Source organism: Schistocerca piceifrons, chromosome 7, assembly GCF_021461385.2.
Source record: "Schistocerca piceifrons isolate TAMUIC-IGC-003096 chromosome 7, iqSchPice1.1, whole genome shotgun sequence".
NCBI classification, from domain to species: domain Eukaryota; kingdom Metazoa; phylum Arthropoda; class Insecta; order Orthoptera; family Acrididae; genus Schistocerca; species Schistocerca piceifrons.
Genome location: NC_060144.1, coordinates 469,293,113 through 469,299,577, shown reverse-complemented (window position 1 = coordinate 469,299,577; position 6,465 = coordinate 469,293,113). Strand labels below are relative to the sequence as shown.

General features: G+C 42.3%; 1 non-coding gene across 1 annotated transcript; it reads right to left on the bottom strand.

The window, feature by feature from the left end:
- Positions 1–404: 404 nt before the first annotated feature.
- Trnas-gga lies at positions 405–488 on the bottom strand. Its single transcript is given in 2 exon segments — positions 405–439; positions 449–488. It is a non-coding gene; the product is annotated as a tRNA-Ser (tRNA).
- Positions 489–6,465: the final 5,977 nt, after the last annotated feature.

The following is a 6,465-nucleotide window of genomic DNA, read 5'->3' as shown; positions in this document are numbered from 1 at the left end:
TAACCGAGTCATATCAGTTAGTTGTGTTACTGTGCTGCTAACTGCTGCTCAAATTGCTACTGCAGACGCAGTACGATGTGCCAGAGCCATACGCCGAACAGGATGATCTTTCCTCTCGGTAGAACCAGGTGGCCGTCTCGAGCCCGGTCTACTTGCAACCGTACGTTCTCGTAACCACTCCTGCCAGCAATCATGTACAGTGGCTACATTCCTGCCAAGTCTTGCTGGAGTATCGCAGAAGGATCATCCAGTTTCTCGTAGCGCTATGACACGAACTCGTTCAAGCTCCAAAAATATGGTTCAAATGGCTCTGAGCACTATGGGACTCAACTGCTGTGGTCTTAAGTCCCCTAGAACTCAGAACTACTTAAACCTAACTAACCTAAGGACAGCACACACATCCATGCCCGAGGCAGGATTCGAACCTGCGACCGTAGTGGTCGTGCGGTTCCAGACTGTAGCGCCTTTAACCGCTCGGCCACTCAGGCCGGCCGTTAAAGCTCAATGAGGTACTAAAAGATGTCGTGTGACTAGGGCCTCCCGTCGGGTAGACGGTTCGCCGGGTGCAAGTCCTTCGATTTGACGCCACTTTGGCGACCTGCGCGTCGATGAGGATGAAATGATGATGATAAGGACAACACAACACCCAGACCATGAGCGGAGAAAATCTCCGACCCAGCCGGGAATCTAACCCGGGCCCTTAGGATTGACATTCTGTTGCGCTGACCATTTAGCTACCGGGGGCGGACAATGGGGTACTGATAATGGCGTCTTTGTCGCCTTAAAAGCATTCTTGACAAACATCAACTCATCACGTCCAGCCTCAATGCTTACGACCGTTACAGAGTGTATTTAAAGCAGACCTAATTTATATCTTGATAATCGCGCTACTAACGCCAGTCTTAAGAGATTGGCTCGTAATTTGACTAGACATCATTTTTCATTTGTAGAAACAGCCTACCAAACTTTCGTTTATGCCGTACAACTCCTTGGTGTTGCTATTTTTTTTCGTCATTGTAAATGAAGGTTCGGTTTTTGCGATGTTATGACTTTGATGTAGTCTTCGGAATCTCTTTCCAGAGACACAGAAAAAAGTATACACTTCACTGAGACGAGGACAGCCATGTTATAATTCGACAGCTACTCCAGAAAATTCGCCACGTTGTCCGCAATAACTCTGTGAAACAGGTGCCGCCGTATATATTTGCTCGTTTTGAATATACTGTACTGGGTGCGGCTCGTCGTAGCTGGCTCGTTCTGCATAAAGGGAAAGAACCTTAGGCTTGTGACAATTAACCGTGACAAGACTGTTCCACCTGTTTAGCAGTATATGTGAGAAAAGCGAAATATTCTCACACTTCAAGAAGAATGTGATGAACTCTGCACCAAAGAAGACAGACACTGGTAAGTGTGACAGTTTCCAAACCGTCAGTTTAATAATTCGTGGCAATAAATTACTGGCACGAATTATCTACAATGATTTTTACGGGTACCTATCACTTATTTTTGAAGACAGGCTTAAGAAATACAAAGCCACATTCATATCATTAGCAAATTTAGACAAGGCTTTTGGCGGTATTCACTAAAATATACCGCGCGTCTTTTCCTATGGTTCGTCACGCATACTTTCACTGGTGTTTCGGCGGACATTACAATTTCTTTCTTACAACGTGTAGCTGCAGTCAGTTAGTAACACCTATTTTTGACCTATTTTGTATTTGTAGCCATATTTCAATGTCAGTTTGTAGTACTGCTAATGTATGATGATGTATCTGTCACGAAAATTGTTTAACTATGTGTAAATGATTAAGTTATGTGCATTTTTGAACATGGTGTTTAAATTATGCTTGTGAATTTAAATAACTATTGAAATGATTGTTATGTAATGTACTATAATGACTTGGTCCGTGATTAGGGAACGCAGGGTTAAATGTAAAAGATGTGGGGAAGCCCCGCAGCTACGGAAGTAGCCTGGCGGAGCGGAAAAGATGTGGTTGGCGGTCAAGTGGCAACTCGTCCTTTGTTACGGGTAAGGAGTCTGGGCTGAGCAGTGCTGTGGTTAACACCTTGCTAGCTGCAGCGGATCATTGTGGCTCATATTCCTGGAGTTTTGACGCCAGAAGAGTTTAAGGGGAGTATTTATGTGCCTCGGATGCTGAATTTGGTGATACCATTATCATGACATGGTTTCTGGCCCTATAAAATATTATTTCAACGCCAAGATCAGTAATAGAGCGAGGCCAATAGTACTGCCATGACTGCATCGCTGCCAGCTTAACAACCACTACATATTACGCTACCAGTACCACCAGTCTTTCATTAAACTGTTCATATTTGCCACTCTGTAAATGGACCAGGTATTTGTGAAATTTAGTTGATTTTAATCATAATCGTGGTGTTGCTAGAAACTCTATTTACACCCGTTGTTATCCAAAATCACAGACCTGGACTGGAATCCCATCCTAGTGAATTGAATTCCGAGTACCCTAATTTATTATGAGAGAGTGGTTGAACTTTAATTTAATGTTGTGAGTTTCACAGCCAATTATATTTCTGATTAGATCAAAAGACTGCTTATGAAAGCCCATTTGTTCTTTAAAGAGTTATAGTTCGTTGTGCTTTACTTACTTAATAATTAATGATAACAATACTTACGATTTGTCATACATATTTGTTTAGTTTTGTAAATAAGCATGGTTCTTCAAACCATGAAAGTTTAAGGGTCCTCATGTCCTTGGCTAGTTAGTTAATGAAGCAATTCGAAGGCTCCTTCAGAGCCAGCGAGTTAGATTTTCATTCTGTTTAGTTGCTTCAATCCGAGTTTAAGAAAGGACTATTTGCTGTATTATCTATTCTAATGCAGTATGGTTAATACACAGGCGTAGGTACCCCGTACTAAGCAATGAAGCAACAGAATATGATCATTAGGACACCCCCTGATTTAAATTCAGAATCATTTCAAGCTTTTCCCTGTTCAGTATTGCTACTAATTTCATGTGCGTCGGTAATTGGTTTTATAAACTGTTGCACCTAGTTGTTTAGGAGCATATTTTGCTGTTTACTATCTCATTGGCCATTTGTTTATCTGACTTACTTTTTTTTGGTAACATATTTATCTGCAAGGTTAGGTTACTGTGTTGTAGAGTGTACAAATATAAGGAACGAGTCTAGTGTATGTGTCAAGGGAGGTTAGGTTAGCCATAGCACTGATTTCTGCTTTATCATTTTGCTTGACACAAGAATGCCTAATTACGCTGGCGATCTGTTTTAATATGTAATGTTACAAGTTGCTTTTGGGCTGGGAGAACGTCTGTTCCTGCCCCACTGTTTACTGTTGGTTATACTTTGCTGGAGTGTTTTGGAAACGAATCCCAGCTTGACTGTTCTGTTTCCGTTAGGTTGTCTCACGGTTACAAATTTCAAAAATTCCTCGCAGAGGTATAACGTTAGCATCGATTGCCGTTTAAGGCGGCCGGTGTTACCGTTACAAGTTCAAAGAAATGCTGTTCACCGTGTCTTTAACAGGTCTCCCAGCGTCAACGGAAAGCGTCGATATGTTCGCTGTTACAAACTAGATCATTTTTAAAATGGAATTTTACATGACCACTCGACAGCGCGGTCCGAAATTAGTGTGGTGCATTATTCATTTTGTCGAATCCGAAGAATAATCACTACTCCAGCAGATACTGAGTAGCGCTTCTGCATGGCGGTAGGAGTCAGTAGCGGAGCATAGCGATGCCGTCAGTGCTGGAGTACTGGTCGTGCTTGGTGTTTCACTGTCCCTGTTCATCTACATCTACATCTACATCTATACTCCACGAGCCACCTTACGGTGTGTGGCGGAGGGTACTTATTGTACCACTATCTGATCCCCCCTTCCCTGTTCCATTCACGATTTGTGCGTGGGAAGAACGACTGCTTGTAAGTCTCCGTATTTGCTCTAATTTCTCGGATCTTTTCGTTGTGATAATTACGCGAGATATATGTGGGCGGTAGTAATATGTTGCCCATCTCTTCCCGGAATGTGCTCTCTCGTAATTTCGATAATAAACCTCTCCGTATTGCGTAACGCCTTTCTTGAAGTGTCCGCCACTGGAGCTTGTTCAGCATCTCCGTAACGCTCTCGCGCTGACTAAATGTCCCCATGACGAATCGCGCTGCTTTTCGCTGGATCATGTCTATCTCTTCTATTAATCCAACCTGGTAAGGGTCCCATACTGATGAGCAATACTCAAGAATCGGACGAACAAGCGTTTTGTAAGCTACTTCTTTCGTCGATGAGTCACATCGATAAAAGGAATATCGCACTAAACTGATCTGAGAGAGCTTTGTGGAATGTGCGCGTAAAAATAATTTTGTTTCTAGTGGGAAAGAAACCAAAGCTTTCCGCTGATGCTGGGCGCCGTACGAAAGACGCGATGGAAAGGTTTGGATTTGACAAATGCCTGAAAAACGTTACCCCCCATCAGTGGGGTAGGGAAAAGATAGTGTTACTGTCTGGCAATGTTATTCGTGGTTAGGGTGTGGTATCGTCTGTGCACTTAAGAAAACGCGAATTGTGGAAGAATATAACAACATTTTACAATACTGCGTACTACGTGCGGTAGAAAATCAGTCCGGAGAGGATGACAGTTTGCATCAGCATTACAATGCACAAAGCTGTGCTCGTATTTCTGAGGCAAAGGTTTCTGGACAGCAACAGTCATGAAATGGACTGGCTTGCTCAGAATCCGGATCTGAACCCAGTGGAATATCTTCCGGATGGTTAGACGTCTACATCTACATCTACATGGATACTCTGCAAATCACATTTAAGTGCCTGGTAGAGGGTTCATCGAACCACTTTCACAATTCTCTATTATTCCAATCTTCTATAGCGCGCGGAAAGAATGAACACCTATATCTTTCCGTGAGAGCTCTGATTTCCCTTATTTTATCTTGGTGATCGTCCCTCCCTATGTGAATCGGTGTCAACAAAATATTTTCGCACTCGGAGGGGAAAGTTTGTGACTGAAATATCGTGAGATGATTCCGTCGCAACGAAAAACGCCTTTCTGTTAATGATGTCCATCCCAAATCCTGTATCATTTCAGTGACTCTCTCTCCCATATTTCACGATAATACAAAACGTGCTGCCTTTCTTTGAACTTTTTCGATGTACTCCGTCAGTCCTATCTGGTAAGGATCCCACACCGCGCAGCAGTAATCTAAAAGAGGATGGACAAGCGTCGTGTAGGCAGTCTCCTTAGAAGATGTGTTGCATTTTCTAAGTGTCTTGCCAATAAAACGCAGTCTTTGGTTAGCCTTCCCCACAACATTTTCTGTGTGTTCCTTCCAATTTAAGTTGTACGTAACTGTAATACCTAGGTATTTAGTTGAATTTACGGCTTTTAGATTAGACTGATTTATCGTGTAACCGAAGTTTAACGAGTTCCTTTTAGCACTCATGTGGATGACCTCATACTTTTCGGTATTTAGGGTCAACTGCCACTTTTCTCACCATTCAGATATCTTTCCTAAATCGTTTTTCACTTTGTTTTGGTCTTCTCATGACTTTATTAGTCGATAAACGACAGCGTCATCTGCAAAGAACCGAAGACGGCTGCTCAGATTGTCTCCAAAATCGTTAATATAGATAAGGAACAGCAAAGGGTCTATAACACTACCTTGGGGAACGCCAGAAGTCACTTTTGCTTTACTCAATGACTTTCCGTCAAGTACTACGAACTGTCACCTCTCTGACAGGAAATGACAAATCCAGTCACATAACTGAGACGATGTTCCATAAGCACGCAATGTCACTACTAGCCGCTTGTGTGGTGCAGTGTCAAAAGCCTTCCAGAAATCCAGCAATACGGAATCGATCTGAAATCCATTTTCAGTAGCACTCAACACTTCATGTGAATAAAGACCTAGTTGTGTTTCACAGGAACGATATTTTCTAAACCCATGTTGACTGTGTGTCAATAGCCCGTTTTCTTCGAGGTAATTAATAATGTTCGAACACAATATATGTTCTAAAATCCTACTGCGTATCGACGTTAACAATATGGGCTGTAATTTAGTGGATTATTCCTACTACCCTTCTTCAATATTGGTGTGACCTGTGCAACTTTCCAATTTTTGCGTACGGATCTTTCGTCGAGCGAACGGCTGTTTATGATAATTAAGTATGGAGCTAATGCATCAGCATACTCCGAAAGGAACCTAATTGGTATACAGTCTGGACCACAAGACTTGATCTTATTAAGTGATTTAAGTTGCTTCACTACTCTGAGGATATTTACTTGTACGTTACTCATGTTGGCACCTGTTCTCGATTCGCGTTCTGGAATATTTACTTCGTCTTCTTTTGTGAAGGCATTTCGGAAGGCTGTGTTTAGTAACTCTGCTTTGGCAGCACTGTCTTCGATAGTAGCTTCATTGCTATCGTGCGTCCAATATCACTTATTTCTCTGGTTTCGG